At 41.0% G+C, this 22,664-nt stretch overlaps 1 long non-coding RNA gene across 1 annotated transcript in view; it reads left to right on the top strand.

The window, feature by feature from the left end:
• The window catches only part of LOC129868035 (uncharacterized), a 94,858-nt gene that overhangs the window by 59,468 nt on the left and 12,726 nt on the right, over positions 1–22,664 (top strand). The window contains exon 2 of the long non-coding RNA XR_008761716.1: positions 5,695–5,796. This is a non-coding gene — a long non-coding RNA (uncharacterized LOC129868035). The remainder of the gene's footprint in view (positions 1–5,694; positions 5,797–22,664) is intronic.

The following is a 22,664-nucleotide window of genomic DNA, read 5'->3' as shown; positions in this document are numbered from 1 at the left end:
CAAGGGCACATATGTTTTACCTAGTCGGCTCCAGGATTCAAATTGGCAACCTTTCTACACAATGTTATTTTCTACACAGAATATCATTCAAAATGATTGCCTGATGATGATCTGAACAGTGGTATGTATTAATGGATGCCAAGGGAAGCAAGGTTCCCCCCCAAAAAACAATTAGTTTGTCGTCTGTGTTTCATAATTTTCCTTCAAGTCACAAGAGGCTGAATATATCTCACTGGAGAACACATCCGAGCGAGCGAAACAGCGCCCCCTCTGTCTCTGTATGTGTAGCCCATCTATCTGAAGCTGTCTGTCTTGTTGAATGCAAGGAAAGCCAGCGAACATTTGGCATCCCATGATAAAAAAAAAATATATGTATAAATAATATTCAATCACTGTTGATCTAAACTGAGTGAGCACAACTGTGAATGGTCCTGGCTCACCAAGAAAAAGTGTCAAGGGAAACCAGTTTGGATTTGGCTTCAAACCAATTACATCAAAAGCAAAACGTAATTGACAGAAACAACGTGAATTGTTGAATCTTGTTGTTTCGTCCTCCGGTGGCTAGCTAGCTAAAATTGTCCCTTTCCTAAATTAGCCATGGATTGAGATAGGGATTTAAACTTGTCATGTTTCTTCGTTCTCTGTACTGGCCAATGATTATAACAGGGATTCTGATCCAACCATAACTTCATACATTGTGCCCCTGGCCTGAGAGGATGGAAGTTCAATATGTAGTGGGCTAATGTTAACTAGCTGGCTCATCGTTGCCCATGAAAGGAAGTTAGGCTAGCGAGCAAGCAATTTAGCCAGGTAGCCTAGGACAACAAAAACTAAAAGCGTTTACTGTATGACCGTTATAGACCCTTTCGTCAACATGAGAGGAGGATGGCATTGGCGTTTCTTTACAACTAGGGTGAGCCAACATGTTTTTTTCTACTTGCACGAACACACACACACACCCATACATCAGACCCAAGGAAAGCCACATATTTAGCTTATTTTGATTGGACTAAATTATGTTTGGTATCTTTTAGTTGTGACTGTATTAGACTAAGCATAGGTGATTTTGATTATGTATACAGTGCATTCAGAACGTTATCAGACCCCTTTACTTTTTCCACATTTTGTTACGCTACAGCCTTATTCTAAAATGGATTCAATAGTTTTTTTTCCCTGCTCATCAATCTACACACAATATCCAATAATGACAAAGGTTTTGCAAATGTATTACTAATGAAAACTGAAATCACATTTACATAAGTATTTAGACCCTTTACTCAGTACTTTTTGTTGAAGCACCTTTGGCAGCGATTACAGCCTTGAGTCTTCTTGGGTATGAATCTACAAGCTTGGCACACCTGTATTATGGGAGTTTCTCCCATTCTTCTCAGCAGATCCTCTCAAGAACGGTCAGGTTGGATGGGGAGCGTTGCTGCACATCTATTTTCAGGTCTCTCCAGAGATGTTCGATCTGGTTCAAGTCTGGGCTCTGGCTGGGCCCCTCAAGGACATTGAGATTTCTCCCAAAGCCACTCCTGCGTTGTCTTGGCTATGTGCTTAGGGTCGCTGTCCTGTTGGAAGGTGGAGCAGGTTTTCACAAGGATTTATTTCTCTGTACTTTGCTTTGTTCGTTTTTCCCTCGATCCTGACTAGTCTCCCAGTCCATGCCGCTGAAAACTATCCCCACAGCATGATGCTGCAACCACCATGCTTCAACCGTAGGGATGGTGTCAGGTTTCCTCCAGACGTGACACTTTGCATTCAGGCCAAATAGTTCAATCTTGGTTTCATCAGACTAGAGAATCTTGTTTCTCATGGTCTGAGAGTCCTTTAGGTGCCTTTTGGCAAACTCCAAGTGGGATGTCATGTGCCTTTTACTGAGAAGTGGCTTCCATCTGGCCACTCTACCATAAAGGCCTGATTGGCTGAGTGCTGCAGAGATTGTTGTCCTTCTGTAAGGTTCTCCCATCACCACAGAGGAACTCTGGAGCGTTGTCAGGGTGACCATCGGGTTCTTGGTCACCTCCCTGACCAAGGCCCTTCTCCCCTATTTGCTCGAGTTTGGCTGGGCTGCCAGCTCTAAGAAGATTCTTGGTGTTTCCAAACTTGTTCCATTTTAGAATTATGGAGGTCGCTGTGTTCTTCGGGACATTCAATGCTGCAAAACTATTTTTGTACCCTTCCCCAGATCTGTGCCTCGACACAATCCTGTCTCGGAGATCTACGGACAATTCCTTCAACCTCATGGCTTGGTTTTTGCTCTGACATGCACTGTCAACTGTGAGACCTTATAGACAGGTGTGTCCCTTTCCAAATCATATCCAGTCAATTGACTTTACCACAGGTGGACTCAATCAATCTGTAGAAATGGAAACATGTTTTATAAATTAGCAAACATTTCTAAAAACCTATTTTCGCTTTGTCATTATGGGGTGTTGTGTGTAGATTGTTGAGGATTTTTTATTTATTCCATTTTAGAATAAGGCTAATGTCACGAAATGTGTAAAGTCAACGGGTCTGAATACTTTCCGAAGGCGCTGTAGCTGATATTTATAAAACTGTTTTTACTTTGTCATTATGGGTATTGTGTGTAGATTTATGAGGGAAAATGTAATTTAATCAATTTTAGAATAAGGATGTAATGTAACAAATGTGGAAAAAGTCAAGGGGTCTGGAGTAGTTGAGGTAGCTCCTGTTTTCTTTGCGACTTGCGGTAACTCCGTGGTTCTAAATCAATAGTTGGTTAGTAGTCTGAAAATTTCATAAATAATAACTTGCTTGACCATGCTGTAGGTCATGTAACTGTTTGTTACATGCCATATGCTTTGCTGACTTCACCGGACAGATGTTGCTCTCCGGTTTTGGGATGAAACGAAGGTGTGGTTGAATTTGTGTTTTCTTATTGTCTCGGGCAAGGCATTGGCAAGGCATATGAACTAACAGGTTATAGAGCAAACAACGCAATTATCACAACAAAGGTTGTAATATGGCCTTTTTTTCTGGTTTCCTCAGTGATTTTACCCACGTTCCGCTACTGCTTTCCAACTTCCCAATACCTTTCAGAGGCATTTGTCACTTCAAACCATAATTCCTTCTGTCAAAAGTACTGTCACACTGATTTATAATAGACTGTCATAGCCCAAATTTAAAAAGTAAACATTGGCCATTGATTACATTACGTTACATTATTGATTACATTATCATCATTGTCAGATGATATCAAAATGGGGTTGCGGGCCAAAAAAGTTTGGGAACCCCTGCCATAAACGGACTATTAACTCTACTACCTTCCGGCAAATGGTATCGGAGCACTAGCTCTCGAACCAACAGGCTCCGAGACAGCTTCTACTCCCAAGCCATAACACTGTTAAATAGCCATGAGAAAGCTAAATAGTTAATTAAATGGCTACCCGGACTATCTGCACTGACCATATCTTGCACGGACTTAACGAACACTCAGACTATACACACGCATACCGACACAACACAAACACATATACACCCACGCACACTTTTACACATCATATTCTGCTGTGACTCTGTTCTTTATTTTAGTCTTACCATTATCTATCCTGATGCCTAGTCACTTTACCCTGCCTTCATGTATATATCTACCTCAAATACCTCGTACCCCTGCAAATTAATATGGTTCTGGTACTCCCTGTATATGAACTCAGCAAATAAAGAAGCATCCCTTTTCCTCAGACGGTAGGCAATTAAGGTCACAGTTATGAAAACATAGGACACTAAAGAGGCCTTTCTACTGACTCTAAAAAACACCGAAATGAAGAGGCCCAGGGTCCCTGCTTATCTGCGTGAACGTGCCTTAGGCATGCTGCAAGGAGGCATGAGGACTGCAGATGTGGCCAGGGCAATAAACTGCAATGTCCGTACTGTGAGACGCCTAAGACAGCGCTACATGGAGACAGGATGCACAGCTGATCGTCCTCACAGTGGCAGACCACGTGTAACAACACCTGCACAGGATCGATACATCTGAACACACCTGCAGGACAGTTACAGGATGGCAACAACAACTGCTCGAGTTACACCAGGAACGTACAATCCCTCCATCAGTGCTCAGACTGTCCGCAATAGGCTGAGAGAGGCTGGACTGAGGGCTTGTAGGCCTGTTGTAAGGCAGGTTCTCACCAGACATCACCGGCAACAACGTCGCCTATGGGCACAAACCCACTGTCACTGGACCAGACAGGACTGGCAAGAGTCGTGGTTTTGTCTCACCAGGGGTGATAGTCAGATTCGCGTTTATCGTCGAAGGAATGAGCGTTACACTGAGGTCTGTACTCTGGAGCGGGATCGATTTGGAGATGGAGGGTCCGTCATGGTCTGGGGCGGTGTGTCACAGCATCATCGGACTGAGCTTATTGTCATTGCAGGCAATCTCAATGCTGTGCGTTACAGGGAAGACATCCTCTTCCCTCATGTGCTACCCTTCCTGCAGGCTCATCCTGACATGACCCTCCAGCATGACAATGCTACCAGCCATACTGCTCGTTCTGTGCGTGATTTCCTTAGTAAAACATTTTCAGGTTCATTAGGATTGTTTCACTCAATACATGGGTTTTTTCTCATAAAAATATAATTGTTTACATTTTTATTTCCATATCAGGGTTTTCGTTAGTGGGTGAAAGCTGGCTTTTGGTCAAAAAATATAATTGAAAAGCTGATTTTTAAATAAGATTTGCACTGGCCAATTGTCCTAGAGAAGAAATAATGCTTTTTAGCCTAGTAATTGATGGAATTACAAGTCGTATTAAATATACTGAACTGAAATATGAACGCAAAATGCAATTTCAAATATGTTATTGATTAAAAAAAAATATTACGCCCTAATCTATGTATTTCACATGACTTGGCAGAGGTGCAGCCATGGGTGGGCCCGACACACTGGGGAGCCAGGCCCAGCCAATCAAAATGAGTTTTTCCCCACAACAGGCCTTTATTACACACCGAAATATACTCACCTTAGTGGCCTTTTTATTGTCCACAGCACAAGGTGTGGTTGAATTTATTCTGCCACTGTCTTATTGTCTCGACAAGGAAACTGTCCGAGAGTCTGTTTGGAATAGGCTATTTCTTTCTCGACAAGCTGACCAATAGAATCGGTAAACTTTTAAACAATGGGGGATAGTAGATTGACATAAGCTAGTGCTTCATTACTTGTCTTGTTGGCTGAGGAAAAGTACATGTGGACAGTTATTCTATCTTCAAAATTTGGTAAGAAGTACCGGACATCGTTGCGTCCTCGACTTGCATGTTCTGTTAATATGAATGACCATATTTTAAATGTGATTGTTATCATTCTGAGCCCCATGGGTGGACACCCTAATCAGGTTACACACCCAATGCCTATGGGTCCAAATGTCAGGTAAATGAAAATACTGCCTTTTTAAAATGTCTGGTGCCACAATTTCCTAACAGAAAACCTGCTCCATAGCTGTCAATAGTAACTTGGAGTTGCTCTTCCAGAATGGCGGGGGTTAAATGCATTTCATCTGCAGCTTGCTGGATATAATCCCTAGCTACAAACACACACTACAGCTTCTCTTTCAATCCTCTTCTCTTATCTTTGTCCCTTGTCAATCTTCCCCTTTACCTTCCTCTTCACACCATCTCTCTCTCCCTCCCCTCTCTCTTCACCTACCTCTCCACATTCTCCTCCCTCTCTGGCAGGCTACTCCTGCAGTGAGCCAGTATCATGGAGGCAGCAGTGGGGAGTGCAGCTCTAGGACTGCTCGGAGCCACGGCAGCAGCCAGCCATGACATCTCTGACAGGTAAGACCTAGCGTCATAGCACACACTCACCTCTACTACTCTAGTCTGTCCCATAGCTGTCTGGCCAGGGGAAGCTTTTCAAACCCCACCCTAGTTTTATAGCAGGTGGAGCTGTATCTGTTTCTGTTTGTACAGTAAGAGTAAAAGCGTGTGTGTGTGTGTGTGTCCGTACAGTTAGTTACAGCATGCAAATAGCTGTGTAATATGTTCGTTAGCTACTATAAGATTTTTGGTGTTTGTTTTATTACAATGTTGAACACATGTGTAGGGCTGTGTTGTGTGTGTTGTGTCGGGGTGTCTAACTGAGAGGGCCCTGCACTAGTTTGTTTGTATGTGTGCGTCTGAGCTACCTCGTGTGTGGCTTGGCTGGCTCCCCCTGCTCCTCACTTTAAATGCTTCAATGATAAATTACACCAGTGTGAGCACAGGCAGGGGGAGGCAGTGGCAGACATGCCTGAGTGATGTCGGTTAGGTTAAGGAGGCGTGTTCGCAATAATCAATTTCCTTACTGTGCCATCAGGCTGACTGGCTTACCAGTCACTGATATGCTGTATGCAGTGCAGCCATTACGGACCATCACTGCTGGGAACCCTTGTTCATATTTCCTTAATGACAGAGCTAGCAAGCTACAGCATTACCTCCTCTGTTCGTTTGGCTAATATATCAGCTTTCAGCTACATCATCGATCAGCTTCAGCTGGACCAATTCCCACTCAAAAGCATAGGATAGCATAAGCTACACATTCCAACCCAGTCAATGTAGCATACGCACATACTGTAGGGTAGTGTAGGAAGGTATGCGCGCGCAGTTTTTCAGAGCCTATTATAGAGCCATACTAGGGCTGGGCGGCATACCGTATTTTACTATATACAGGTATTGATGCACAGACCGGTTTGGGTTTTTACTTTACCTTCTATAACGGTATTTGAATGTTTGGTTTATTAAAAGTGATATTCTGTGTGTAACGTCCATTTCTATAGTTTACACTGCTACTTGAGTCATCCCTCTCCACTCTCTCCCCATGCCGCTTTCCACATAGACCTAGTCCTGCCTGTCACTCAAGGAGCGCAATTGTTGTTGCTTGACCACGAGACACTTGCGTTCAGTCTGTATGGTCAATGCAGCACATGCAAAAATGTTGATGACAGTGTTTCCACTTTGCTTCTTAATATAAATCCACAAAGGTTCTATAATTACACAATTTGTTTGTGTTTCTTACATCTGCAAACAGCAAGTTTTAGCTAAATCATGTTAGCTGCTAATGCTAATCGCTAATTAGTTGGCTAGCTAGCTAGCTAAAAAAATGTACTTAGTCAGAGCAAACGTAGATAGCTAATATAGCCTGACAAAGTGCTGGTGTAGGCCTAAATCAGCATGTTGTTTGTGCAACAGTATCATCTAAATCAATAGGCAAAGCATGAATATGTTGGCTACATGAAAAACATGTTAATGTGGCCAAAAATTATAGGGTCCCCTAGGAAACACTGACCATCACTTTGGTTCCTACCCTGTCACAAAAACTTCTCCCTGGCATTTTCATGTTCATGTTTTTCTAGGTGGCTCCCATTTTGGCTGTAGTATTGTGGTGCGCGTGGATGAGAGCGGTAATTATCTCCGGTAATGAACATACTATTCTCCGTCTTAAATTTGATCATTTATTTACATATTAGGGTACCTGAGGATTGATTAGAAACGTTGTTTGACTTGTTTGGACGAAGTTTATTTTAACTTTTGGGATTCATTTGTGTGCATTTTCAATGAGGAAAACCGGTGGATTACAGAGTCAAGCGTGCCAACTAAACTGACTTTTTTTGGGATATAAAGAGTGACTTAATCGAACAAAAGGACCACTTGTTATGTAGCTGGGACCTTTGTGATTGCAAACAGAGGAAGAGCTTCAAAGGTAAGTGATTTATTTTATCTCTATTTCTGACTTTCGTGATGCCTCTGCTTGTTTGGAAAATGTTTGTAATGCTTTTGTTACGTGGGACGCTATCCTCAGATAATCGCATGGTGTGCTTTCGCCGTAAAGCCTTTTTGAAATGTGACCAGGCGGCTGGATTAACCTGTTTGGGCTGCAAGCTGAATATTGAAAAAACTGGAAAATATGTGCACATTTTCAAACGGCCTCCTAAGAAACTTTTTATTTTACAATATGCATATATTTACTACTGTTGGATAGATAACAGTCTATAGTTTCTAAAAAGGTTTGAATTGTTTCTCTGCTTGTTTGGAAAATGTTTGGGCTGCAAGCTGAATATTTTTACAGCCATTTTCCCAGCCGAATTGAGATTTCCAAAATGCGATGTGTCTCTTTAAGACCTTGTCTATAAAAGGTCATTAGACTTAGGACCGTAGAAACACGTCACACGCCTTCATCAGGCTGTAATGCGGAAGTGAGAATTGAAAGCAGTCGAATATCTCGTCCATGGACTGAATAACACACCTTCTTGTAAGACCTGCGCAGTTAAAAAAAAATTCCGGGCGCGAAGCATAATTTGGTCTCGGCTTCTGGAAGAAGGTCGATAACGGTGAATATGATCTCTGACTTCGATATTATTTGATACATGTCACAAAATCATCCTAAAGTATGTTTTTTCAATATACTTTAATTATATTATTGCAATTTATTCTGGACTTTAGATGTGATACGACGGAAGAATTTTTTGAAGAAAGACAGAGTAGCGCCGCAATGCTATTGTGCTTGCTAACCAAAGAGGGAAATAGTTCGTTCTGGAACCCAACTAAAGACTCTACTGGACATTGGACCCCGTTACAACATTCTGATGGAATATCAACAAAGATAAGGACCCAATTTGGGATGCTTTTTCATATATCTGTCGAACTGTGCTATGCTAACTCTGCTAACTGTGCTAGGCTAGCGCTTGACTTATGCTAGTGCTGCCTTATGCTAGCTTATGTTGTTAGCTAATATAACGATATATTGTGTTTTCGCTGTAAAACACTTCAAAAATCGGAAATATTGGCTTTATTCACACGATATCTGTCTTTCATTAGCTATCCACCATATGTTTTTCTGAAATGTTTTATGAGGTGTAATTAGTAGTCGACGTTGGTGTATGTATTTTCTCTGGCTACTCCCGTCTGGATTCAGGCTGTAGCTATGTGGTAGCATTTATGGTAGCATCAATGTAAAACTGATTTATAGCTAAAATATGCACTTTTTATGAACAAAACATAGATTTATTGTGTAACATGTTATATGACTGTCATCTGAGGTAGTTTTTTCTGGGTTCTTTAGGTTGGTTTTAGTTTATTTCGGTTGGCTTGTGCATGCTACTTGAATCATAATTCATACATCATAATCATATTCATACGTGTCTGTCCACTTTTGTATTTGGTGGTGAGCTAACATAAATATATGTGGTGTTTTCTCTGTAAAACATTTAAAAAATCGGACATGTTGGCTGGATTGACAAGATGTTTATCTTTCAAATGCTGTATTGGACTTGTTAATGTGTGAAAGTTAAATATTTTTAAAAAATAGATTTTGAATTTCGCGCCCTGCAGCTGTTGTCATTTTCGTTCCGATTTCGGGCTTGCACCCCAAACAGGTTAACAAGAAGTTAACAATTTAAACGATGTAAGACACTTGTATTTTCATGAATGTTTAATATTACGAATTTTGTATTTTGAATTTCGCGCTCTGCAATTTCACCGGATGTAAGAGGTTTTAAGCAAGCTCTTTTTGGAGGGCTTGTTTTCTCTGAACAGAGCCATGCTGCTAGCTAGATGGTAAAGCACATCCACAACTCTGCTGCTGCTGAGCAGAGGAGAGGAAGCACCATTGAGATGTTGGACTGGTGTCTCCCATCACCCACTCCTCTTCCTGCCTTTGACAGACACACGTGATGCACAATGTGCTCCCCAGTCATCCAGCCTGTCAGCCACTGCCTGGCTGCATGCTTTCCAATGTGACACTCATCCCCTCTCTTCCACCGCTTTCGGATACTCAGCTGGCTCCCTTTCTCATCAGACCAGCCCTTTTCATAGGATGACCCCGCTGTCTCCCTGCCACACTGGCTTGTGTATGTGTGTGGCTGTTGATTGTTAAGCCGTTAGCATCAGGGGTTGGAACCGGTTCAGAGAACAGACAAAATAGAGACATTTTTGCCTGTGTGTGTAGGCTACCTGCCCCTCTCCTCCCTCCGAAGCTTAGTCTATTGTAGCTACTGACATTACAAGCATGATACAATTAGGGGGAGCGATTTTTAATGAGAATGGATTAACTTTTTCAATGCTAGTTAAGGATACACTTGTTCACGTTTCACATTAACTACAAAAAAGGTAAGATGTGTTTTTATTTGAATTATGGTGCCGCTCAGCGCACACACAAGTTTGTTCGCTAGCTAGTGAACGCTGGTCTAGCTCCAGCTGACAGTATGTGGCATGGAACTGAGTCACGTTATTTAAGCCAACTCTCTGAAGTTCAAAGTTCCTTCATAGAAGTCACTCCTCTGTGGGTACAATTCAGATAATGCATGTCATAACAACAAGATGCCCAGCGCTCTCCTCACCCACAACATTTTCAGTCACATCTCTACACTTGTCTGTCCAATGCATGTACATAGCTTGCCCACTCCATATCAAGCTACTCTATCCATTGGTGAAGTAGCTAAATGTAAAATATATATATATATGTGTTATTATTTGAGGTTTAAAAAAGGAATAGAAAGGAACGATAATAAACCGTAACTTTTTTTTGGCGTTTGAACTGGTTCAGAACTTGCTGGTCGGAACAGTGGAACAGAACAAAAAACATAATGGTTCTGTTCAAAACGATTGAAAAGTTATTTTGGTTCCAACCACTGGTCAGCATGCTTCGGTTCGGCTGATGCCTAGCCGAACTCGGTGTGCTCGAACCGAACGAGTGTGCTCACTTACTTCCTCAAAAAACATTCGCTTGAGAAATGAGAAAAAAGCAGCAAATAGTACTGTTTGTCCAACTTGAGATGCCCTGGCCAGTTGGGCACTGCCTCAAAATTGTCAGAATTAATCTAAGATAACTGAAGAAATGTACCATTCAAAAAAACAAATAGCAGAGATCTTAATTGTAGGGATGCACGATATATATCGGAATCGGCCGATATACAGAAAACGTTTGACCTCTGTCATTTCCAACAAAGGGTATATAACAAAGTATTGAGAAACTTTTGTTATTGACCAAATGCTTATTTTCCACCATAATTTGCAAATAAATTCATTAAAAATCCTACAATGTGATTTTCTGGATTTTGTTTTCTCATTTTGTCTGTCATAGTTGAAGTGTACCTATGATGAAAATTACAGGCCTCATCTTTTTAAGTGGGAGAACTTGCACAATTGGTGGCTGACTAAATACTTTTTTGCCCCACTGTATATGTGTGTGTGTCTGTGTATATGTGTGTGTGTCTGTATATATGTGTGTATATGTAATATATGATATATGTGTGTGTCTGTATATGTGTGTGTGTGTGTGTGTGTGTGTGTGTGTTTATGCATATATGTGTGTGTATGCGTGTGTGTATGTATATATTTATATGTATATAGATGTATATATATGTATCTATATAAACACGTGTGTGTGTGCCTGTATGTTTGTATATATATGTAGTTGTATAGATAGATATATATGTTTATATATGTATCTATATATACACATATGTATCTATGTATATGTGTCTGTATGTGTATATATATATATATATATATATATATATATATATATATATATATACATATGTATATATATATATATTTAGATATATATCTACATACACATATATATTTAGATATATCTCTATCTATCTATCTATATATATATATATATATATATATATATATATATATATATATATATCTCTATCTATATATGTATATACATATATATGTGTATATATGTTTATGTGTTCATGTATATGTACAGATATATATATATTTTTAAATAAATTGTTCGCCACTGTTCATGTGGAAGCATCCAGAAGGGGCTGATTGTGTCAGTAACATTGAGGGTGTGAGGAATCGCAGGCATGTCGGGGTCAGTTGACACTGACACTAGGGGTCTCGCAGTGATTATTGGCAAAACTTCAGACATAAGTGTGCTCAAGACCTCGTGTGAGACGAGTGGAGCCCGTCTGAAACCGCATACCATCTAGGATGCGTCTGGTAACCCCAATGAGTCTCCCAAGAACCACCCATATGAGACGAGTGTGGGGGATTAAATATCCAAGTACATCCCTTGTCTGTGTGGTATTTATTCAGTTCTGAGTCATTTGTGTCGATTCCCAGTTCTCTACAGGCACCTATAAAGTTTGTACCTTGATCAGAGCGTAGCACTTTTGTTGGACAACGGATGGAGAAAAAACACCTTGATAAAACTGGATGTGGACATGGATTCGATGAGCTCAATATGGACTGCTCTAGTAGACTTACATGTGAAGAGTACCGCCCAGCGCTTGGGGTCTGCACTACCACTAGTGTGACGAGTTATGACGTTCCATGGTCCAAACACATTAAGTCCAACGCTGGTGAATGGTGGCTCGGGTGCGAGTCTGTCTGCAGACTAGTCAGCCATCTTTTGCTCAACTGACCTCCCTCTAACCTTGCGGCAGGTGACACACTTCTGGATGAAACCAGAGACCAGACATTTGCTCCCAATAATCCAGAAGCCTGCTGCTCGAATAGCTCCATCTGAAAAATGACGGTGAGCCACTTGCTCGTGATAATGTCTAACCAGCAGAGTGGCGACATGGTGTGTCCGTGGGATGATGAGAGGATGTTTTTCATCTTGACAGGTCGGCAGAGGATAAGCGGCCTCCCACCCTCAGCAACCTATCCTCATCAATTCAGCTTTTTGAGTGTACTTTATTTTGGGAACTCTTTTACTTTCTCAGGGCATTTGAATTCCTATTTGAAGGCTTCATGTTACGCACAGTGAATAATTTCTGTTTTGGCCTTTGACAACTCACTTGTACTGCATGGTTTACCACAGGTGGACTCCAATCAATTTGTAGAAACATCTCAATGATGATCAATGGAAACAGGATGCACCTGAGCTCAATTTCAAGTCTCATGGCAAAGGGTCTGAAAACTTATGTAAATAAGGTACTTATGTTTTTTATTTTTTATACATTTGCCAACATTTCTAAACCTGTTCTCGTTTTATCTTTATGGGGTATTGTGTGTAGATTGAGGTAAAAAAAAAAGTATTAATCCATTTGGAAAATAAGGCTGTAACGTAACAAAATGTGGAAAAGGGGAACAGGTCTGAATATTTTATGAATGCACTGTATGAAATATATTAATTACACTATAATATTGCAGTCATTAGCTTGAATGGGGGTCCGTCGACGCCCAGCAGTTCTAGTGTTAAGCACATTTTACTCCTGAAGTTTAGGCTTGACATAACAAATGGTTTGAATACTTATTGACTCAAGACATTTCAGCTTTTCATTTTTTGTTAATTTTTAAACATTTCTAAGAACATAATTCCACTGACATTATGGGGTATTGTGTGTAGATCAGTGTGTCTGTTTTCTTGTGGTAGCATGGCTCTGTGAACAAAATGATATAACTGGCCAAGAAACATGTGGACAAAGTCGCACTTTAGTAGCCTTATCAATACAACCAACGTCTCTACATGTGGGCTTTGGATAAAATAAAAACAACTGTTCCCAAATGCTCTGTGTCTACCTGCCAACATGGCTGGTGAAATAGACATTCTTACCCGCCGATGACAAAATCTACCCATGAGTGGTGGGTGTTAATTTCCAATGCTGATCCATGTGTGCAAAGCTGTTACACTTACCCAGAAAGACTCACAACTGCAATCGCTGCCAAAGGTGATTCTAACATGTATTGACTCAGGGGTGTGAATAGATATTTCTGTATTTTATTTTAAATGTGTTTGCAAAAATGTCTAAAAACATGTTTTCACTTTGTCATTATTGGGTGTCGTGTGTAGAGGTTGAGGGAATATATTTTTTTTTAAATTCAAGCTGTAACGCAACAGTGTGAGTTACGCACCAAATACAAACATACACAACAGACGTACGCAAACAACTCATCTCCTCTACCAGACCTGCATGCTCACACCTCCATCCCTAGTGCCTGCATTATTGTTTGCCAAATGGCCTTAAATTGTACCAATTGGTTTTTCTCGGTCTCCAAAGCTATTTCAATATTTTAATAACAAAATAATTAGATTTTTCTGTTTTAATGATGGCGGTTCAATTGATTTCCAGGATGAGTGATGAGAAGATAATCGTCCAGCCCATTGGGTATCTCCCTACACTCCCATATGTCATGTCTTGAAATATCCAGACAGATTGATTAAAAGTAAGTTTACTTTGTAATACTTCTGACAGCCAACTTTCTAGATCCGCCCATATGAATACTTTGTGAAGGCACTGTATATGATGCCGTGTTCAGATGCACGTACAAAGCAAACAAAAAAGGAGACTCAAAAGCTTCAATAGTATAAAAACAAACAATGTATTTTCCAAACAAAGGTAATTTCATAGGCTATGTTCCATCCATGATCAAAGTCAAAGCAATTAGATTTAAATGGTAAACAAAAGAGTATAGACTAGTAGCAGCTTTCTTAGTTCTAAGTATTAGCTGTCATTTAACTAGGCAAGTCAGTTAAGAAAAAAAGTCTTATTTACAATGGCGGCCTACACCGGCCAAACCCAGAAGGGGAACATGTAGAAAAAAAGGGGTGTGCCCAGGAGAGAGAGACTATTGCTTTTAAATGCCAATGATAACCATAATAGAAAACCAAAAACATGAGTTCATCAACCATACTCTATAATTTTATATTGCAATATTCAGAGTTATATTTAATACGTCAATATTTCCTGACTCCATTTAGGCAAATCATAAACATTTATAGTGAGACTGACAGTACGGGAATTTGGCTCTAACAAGGGGGTCTACTGGAATTGTCCCCTTTCTGAGGATTACAGCCTCAGTCCAGCAGCCCTTTCAGCTCACTACACTCTTTCTCTCTGTGTTGAACTGAGTCCAAATCCTGTATGCCTGTGCAGGGGTTGCCATGGCAGCAGCAGCTTAGCATACATTAGATATTTGCCCAACATTGCAACATAGAGGAGAGGTAGGCAGAGCAGGTTTGTGTTCTCATTCAGTGAGAGAGACTGACAGTAAATTTCATCTACATGATAGTGTTGTATAGGGCTCTTGAAGATTGATATTCTTCCCCTAGGGAAGAAAGCAGTAAGGTTCTCTATCCCACTGTGCTCTCAGGCACATACACACACCTCCACCTTTCTGCTTAGGACCTGCTCTTATGGTCTTTCTCCATACTATCTCCGTCCCTCTCTATTCCACTTCTTTTTTATTTTATTTTTTTGGTCACTATTTATAGATTTTCACATATAACAACAAAAACAGTACAACCCCCCAAGATCCATCCATTTATTTAGCCATCCATCATACCCTCCACTCCCTCCCACCCACCTGCCCTCCAAACCATCCACCCACCAAGGCACCTATAAAAGTAAGTTAAATAGGAAAGGAAAAACAGAAACAGTGAACATTTTTCTCCATTGTTTTTGTTTCTATCAAAATTCTTATCAGCACAAATGGCCACTAGAACAGACATGACTGCTTACCAAACTATGCAAGCTTCACTAAGTAAAATACAACCTGGTCCCCATTAATATGTGGAGAGCCTAAGTCAAACTTTTGTCGGGACCCATGCACAGTGTACATAACCTTCTCCAGAGGCAGAGATGACATCACCTCCATATCCCACTGCATAAAGGAGCGAGGCTTTGCAGACTTCCAGTGAAAGAGGACAGGGCAGCAAGCTAGCAGCGAGGCATTTCTCATTTGACTGATGAGTGGTAGCATTCTGGTCTAGGGGAAGTACCCCAAAAATGGCAGTGACTGGGTTGGGGCTAACGGTTGTATTATACATATGTGAGAGTGCCTCAAAAATGGGGTCCCAGAGGCCACTCAAAGATTGGCATGACCAAAACATTTGTCCCACAGTCGCTGGACTCTGGTGGCATCTCAAACACTTGGTCAACATTTGGGTATATTTTTGCAAATCTGTCATTTGAGTAATGGAGACTGTGCAAAACCTTAAACTGGATAAGCTCATGCCTTATGCAAAATTATGTGTGGATACGCTCAATACTTTATTGCCATATATCATCGGGTAGCTCGCCATCTATCTCTTGCCTCCCATGCAGATTTTGTATTTGCAAAGGAAGGCGGATTAATATTGTGTATTATGTCGTATAATCTGGAGATTGTGCCCTTCAGATAAGGGTTGAGATCTAAGCACCTCTCGACTGGACACTTAGTTTGCTCGAGTGGAAATGAAGGGAAATGTTTTTTGTCGAAGCTGCAAGTTTGCAGGTATCTAAAGTGGGTATAGGGAATATTATGGTCAACCCTCAGAGTATCGAATGAGACAAATGTGTTATCAACAAATAGGTCACAAAAAAAAACACCAGACCGTTCCTATGCCAGAACTGGAATGTCGTGTCAATCTGTGGCTGGGAAGAGATGATTAGATGTTAATGGGGCAAAGCCGCTTGCTTGTTAAAGGCTAAAGTGTCTTTGGAATTGGGATTAGATTTTAAGGGAGCTCTTAACAATGTGGTTCAAAACATGGGTGCCAAGGTTCATGAACATAGGGGAGCACAGGAGCGAGACCAGAGAAGTTGGAAGGCTTGACTGTAATTCCATGATGGCCCACGTTGGGACATCCTTGTTTTCAAATGTAAAAACCTAATAAACACATTTAGAGATATTTGCTGACTGGTAGTAGTGTACAAAAAATGGGAAGGCCCATCCTGCCTTTCTCATTTGGGGATTTGACTTATTCCAAATTAAGTTGGAAATGTAGCTGTTCAGTTGTTTGTACATCGACTTTGTCAGAAAAATGGGAATCATTTGGAATAAGTACAAAAACCTAGGTAGTACAGTCATCTTAACATAATTAGTGCGACCTGTTAATGAAATGGGTAGAGACGACCACCTTATGAAATCCTGCTTAGTGCGCTACAGGATGGTATTGAAGTTATGTTTAAACAGCCTTAAATGAGCGTGTGACCTTGATCCCCAAATAAGTAAAGACCTGATGCTCCACCTTAAATGGGAAATTGGCATACCCAATTCCTTCTGCTAACTGATTAATGAGGAGCAAACCTTTTGTTAGGTTTAACTTATAACCAGAGAATGTCCCAAAACCTTGTAGCATGTCCAAGTGAGAGGGTATAGGCTCCACAGGGTTAGAGATGTATAAAAGATTGTATGCATATAAGGACACCTTGTGAGTTATGTTGACCCTTAATATTCCCTTAATCCTCTCCTTCGCCCACAGGGCGATAGCAAGAGGCTCAATAGCCATATCAAATAGGAAAGGGGGAAAACAGCAACCCTGCCTGGCCCCCCTGTGGAGAGGAGAAGTAGCTGGAGGTAACATTGTTGGTGCGAATAGAAGCCACTGGGGAGGAGTACAAAATCTTAATCCAGGAAAGGAATGACAGGCCAAACCCAAATTTCTCTAGTACTGTAAATACATATTCCCACTCAACCCGGTCGAAAGCCTTTTCAGCATCAAGAGAGATGACAACCTCTGGCTGTAGAGGATAAAGAACATGACATTAAATAGCCGGCGCATATAATAGAAATATTGCCTACCTGAGATAAATCCGGTTTGGTCAGAGTTAATTATTATGCATCACTGTCTCTAAACGGCACGAGAAGACCTTAGTGAGAATTTTATAATCACAGCCCAAAAGGCTTATAGGGTGGTATGATCCACAGTCTAGGGGATTCTTGTCTTTTTTAAGCAAAACCAAAATTGTCGCCTGGGTAAGTGTCTGTGGTAGTTTCTGACTAGAATGGATTTCATTGTACATTGAGCTGAGGATAGGGGATAATTTAGAGGAGAAGGCTTAATAAAATTCAATAGGGAAGCCATCAGTCCCAGGGGCTTTACTGCTCTGCATGGACTGGATTGCCAGAGTAGTTTCATCACTTATTGAGGCATCCATGTTGGTTTGCTCATCTGAATTGAGGCAGGGGATGTCCAGATTGTCTAGAAATGCATGCATACGAGATGTGTCAGAAAGAGCCTCTGACGATTAAAGAGCAGAAAATAATTGCTTCAATTGACTGTTGACTTCTTTGGGATTGGTGGAAGTTAAATCAACTGCAACACAGATTTCAGGTATGGTGCTGCGAGCAGCGGATTGTCGAAGCTGGTGAGATAACAACTTGCCAGCTTTCTCTCTGTGTTCATAGAATTTTTGCCTCGACTTTAACAGAAGCTGCTCCTTTTGTTTGGTGGAAAGGTTGTTAAATTCCGATTGGTGTAGCAGTCTCTCTTTGTAGAGTTCAGGAGTCTGCAAAGAGGCATATCTGTTGTCCACATCTAGAAGAGTTGAGATAGCTCCGATAAGCGTTTGGTGCCATACGCTGTGTATGAAATAATTTTGCCCCTTAGATATGCTTTTAACAACTCCCAATCAGTTGAGTGAGACACGTCAGGGGTGCAGTTGATCTGTAAAAAAACATCAATGTGAGTAGATATATCTTTTTTAAAGGCACTACACAGGATAGTTGTAGTGGGTCAAGTCGCCACGTTCTTTGTGACACAGTACTGTCCGGAAAGCGGATATCCACATTTGAAGTCGGAAGTTTACATACACTTAGGTTGGAGTCATTAAAACTCGTTTTTCAACCACTCCACAAATTTCATGTTAACAAACTATAGTTTTGGCAAGTCGGTTAGGACAGCCTCTTTGCTTGACATCATGGGAAAATCAAAAGAAATCAGCCAAGACTTCAGAAAAAATGTGTAGACCTCCACAAGTCTGGTTCATCCTTGGGATCAATTTCCAAATGCCTGATCAATTTCCAAATGCCACGTTCATCTGTACAAAAAATAGTACGCAAGTATAAACGCCATAGGACCACGCAGCCGTCATACCGCTCAGGAAGGAGACGCGCTCTGCCTCCTAGAGATGAACGTACTTTAATGCGAAAAGTGAAAATCAATCCCGAAACAACAGCATAGGACGTTGTGAAGATGCTGGAGGAAACGGGTACAAAAGTATCTATCTACAGTAAAACGAGTCCTATATTGACATAACCTGAAAGGCTGCTCAGCAAGGAAGAAGCCACTGCTCCAAAACTGCCATTAAATAAAGCCAGACTACGATTTACAACTTCACATGGAAACACAGATCATACTTTTTGGCGAAATGTCCTCTGGTCTGATGAAACAAAAATAGAACTGTTCGGCCATAATGACCATTGTTATTTTTGGAGGAAAAAGGGGGAGGCTTGCAAGCCAAAGAACACCTCCCAACTGTGAAGCACGACGGTGGCAGCATCATGTTGTGGGGGTGCTTTGCTGCAGGAGGGACTGGTGCACTTCACAAAATAGATGGCATCAAGACAGTCAGAAAGTTTAAGCTTGGTCGCAAATGGGTCTTCCAAATGGACAATGACCCCAAGCATACTTCCAAAGTTGTGGCAAAATGGCTTAAGGACAACACGGCCACTCCAATACCTTGACTATCACAAAGCCCTTACTTCATGCTTGGGGTCATTTGTTCATTTGGAAGACCCATTTGCGACCAATCTTTAACTTCCCGACTGATGTTTCTCTGATGTAAGGTCTGTGGAGTCTTTAGGGCCCTATATAAATCTGCGATGCAGCGAGCACAGACGGAATAACGGAATACAGACATTAAAACAGGATTCAACAGTTCCAATTTATACATTTGCAGAAGTTTATCATAAGGCATGAACAGAATGCATCAGTGATTTGTATTTCCTGGAACATTCTGAAGAGGCAACAATAATTTTCTGTGTAGGGCTGGGCGATTATACCCATTTTACGACATAGTGGTACTGATGCCTGACCGGTTTGGGTTTTTACTTTACCTTCTATAATGGTGTTTGTTAAATGTGATGCGCTGTGTGTAACATCCATTTTTATACTCTTCTCTCTCCACTCTTCTCTCCATGCTGCTTTCCAAATAGACCTAGACCTGCCCCCTGTCACTCAAGGAGCGCATTTTTTGTTCCTCGACCATGAGACAATTGCGTTCAGTCTGCATGGTAAATGCAGCACATACAACAATGCTGTTTTCACTTTGCATTTTCAGATTGACTGACCTTCATGTCTTAAAGTAATGATGGACTGTCATTTATCTTTGCATATTTCAGCTGTTCTTGCCTAAATATGGACTTGGTCTTCTGTATACCACCCCAACACAACTGATTGGCTCAAACGGATTAAGAAGGAAAGAAATTCTACAAATTAACTTTTAACAAGGCACACCTGTTATTTGAAATACATTCCAGGTGAATACCTCATGAAGCTGGTTGAGAGAGTGCTAAGAGTGTGCAAAGCGGTCATCAAGGCAATGAAGAATCGCAAATATAAAATATATTTTGATTTGTTTAACACTTTTTGGGTTACATGATTCCGTATGTGTTATTTCATAGTTTTGATGTCCTCACTATTATTCTACAATGTAGAAAATAAAGAAAAACCCTTGAATGAGCAGGTGTTCTAAAACTTTTGACTGGTACTGTGTCATACACTACTGTGTCATACACTACTCAAAAACAAAATACCATTTAAAAATAAAAGTTATACTGTGATATGATATTTTGGCAACATTGCCCAGCCCTATGTATGTGAGGTGCGTAGCCGTTAGTGATTATGCTAATTTAAGGTATTCTGGTAGATTTAAAGTCTTTCACAAAAACCTTCTCAAATAAATGTTCTCTACAAAGTAGCCTATGCTTGCCTGCCAGAATGATATCATGATTATTTGCATCAATTCAGTGGGTATTTGTTTTGCAAACTACCATCACGTGCCCTAAAATATACAGCTAAACAACAGCCTCTTGCTAGGTGCACACTAGAATTAAAGGGTAACTGCAACCAAAAAAAAATACAATTTCTCAAATATTTCCCAGACCTTAAAAATTGTCTCCTGATGTGCTTTAAGCATTGTTGTGTACTTAGAACATACACTTTAGTTGTTTTTCTATTAAAGCCTGAGAACGAAAACCTGAAAAACAGGAGGAAACAGAAACTTGGAAAAACAAAAAGGATGGCACAGAATTTGGGAAAATAATTAAACTGATTTTATAGAGCCTGAAGTCTGTGTACTCAACTCCACGCTCTCTGAGTTGCTTTGGTGGCTCTAGCTTTAGATCAGTGTTTTTCATTGAACCAGGTACCGGCAAGCGTTTTTCCTACTTAGTTTTAATGTAAGCGGTTCCCCTATCACTAGACCTTACTAAATTAGTGTAATTCAATCTCAGGGACCGGCCAGCAACATCTCATGGACTGGCGCCAGTCCATTGATGGGAGATTGAGGGGACACTGCTGTAAATCACAACAACAACATGACCTGCTCACTAGATGGGTGACATCTAAGTCAGAGCAAACTTTCAGCTCTTCAGCCCCCTATAGCTGCAGTCCAGCAAAGCACCACCACTCACTTATACTCAGGTGGTTCCTCCTCCCATCTCCTACCCTTCTGGCTTTCTGAGGTTGAGGCTATTTGGTTCAGTTGATTTGGTACAGATGCATTTGATGTGACAACATTACATGTTACATGTTGTGACAACATTCTGACTCAAGGTAGTGAAATATTATGAAGATCGCAATTCCCTGAGAACGACTAGAGACGTTGTGTTGAGTGTGTGTATGCAGGGATGGGGGTGCACGTTTCTGCTTGTGTTTTGAAAAAAAAAAAAATTTCACCTTTATTTAACCAGGTAAGACAAGTTCTCATTTACAACTGAGACCTGGCCAAGATAAAGCAAAACTGTGCGACAAAAACAACAACACAGAGTTACACATAAACAGACGTACAGTCAATAACACAATAGAACAAATCTATTTATAGTGTGTGCAAATGTAGAAGATTAGGGAGGTAATGCAATAAATAGGCCATAGAGGTGAAATAATTACAATTTAGCATGTGTGCCTTTTCTCAGGTTGAACCAACCGTGACTCTCTTCTTAATCTGTCTCGGGACAGTTTCCTGTGTCTCCTTTCTCTGTCCCTTTCTTTCCCTCCCTGGCCCTCCTCTGTCCCCCTCCCTCCTTCTCTCCCCGGCCCGGCCCTGGGTTTGTAATCAACACTGGTAATGACCTTCTGGGCCCACCTCCTTGGAGATGTTTGCATGAAGCATTTTCTAACCACTTTTATTGGCCCGACTAATTTAACAACCTCCTTGGAGGGTGTGTGTGTCACAAGACAATGGAGGGACTGCTATGACACAGTCCCACAAGCATCATACTGGGCGTATTCTATGATGTCCTTTATGGTGTTGTCATCCTTGTTGTGATTTTACCAATACATTGTTGGAGAACACCGTCAATGTGCTTTTTTTTTGTTCCAGCACATCACTAACACCTGATTCAACCAATCAAGTGCTTGATGATTATACAGACAGAGACCCAACAGTCTGTATCCTCTATCCATAGGCTGGTGTCTTTCTGTCATAATGCAGCAGGAATCTTGCTGCTCCCAGGGCCTCTCTCTTCCTCTCTAGCTCTCTCCCTCATGTCTGTTTTGTGTGTGTGTCAGCGTGTGTTTGATGTCAAGCGGTGTTATGGGGTAGGTAGGAGAGGTGGACTTGTGCTTGTTTCTCTTTCCCAGAAAAATTGGTTGGCCTACCTTCAGTTTACAGAAACAGGATCAGCAGTTTTGTGTGTGCTGGTGTAGGAGGATAGACAGTAATGTATTTTTAGCACCAGGCAGCAGGCCAAGACATTGGTATTGATTGACTGTGTTTTCACCACATACACTAAATTGGTCCAAAAGTCACTCAGAAGTCAAACTTCTAGAA

The sequence above is a fragment of the Salvelinus fontinalis genome, chromosome 13 (assembly GCF_029448725.1).
Source record: "Salvelinus fontinalis isolate EN_2023a chromosome 13, ASM2944872v1, whole genome shotgun sequence".
Lineage (NCBI taxonomy): Eukaryota > Metazoa > Chordata > Actinopteri > Salmoniformes > Salmonidae > Salvelinus > Salvelinus fontinalis.
This window is presented reverse-complemented; position numbering and strand designations above follow the sequence as displayed.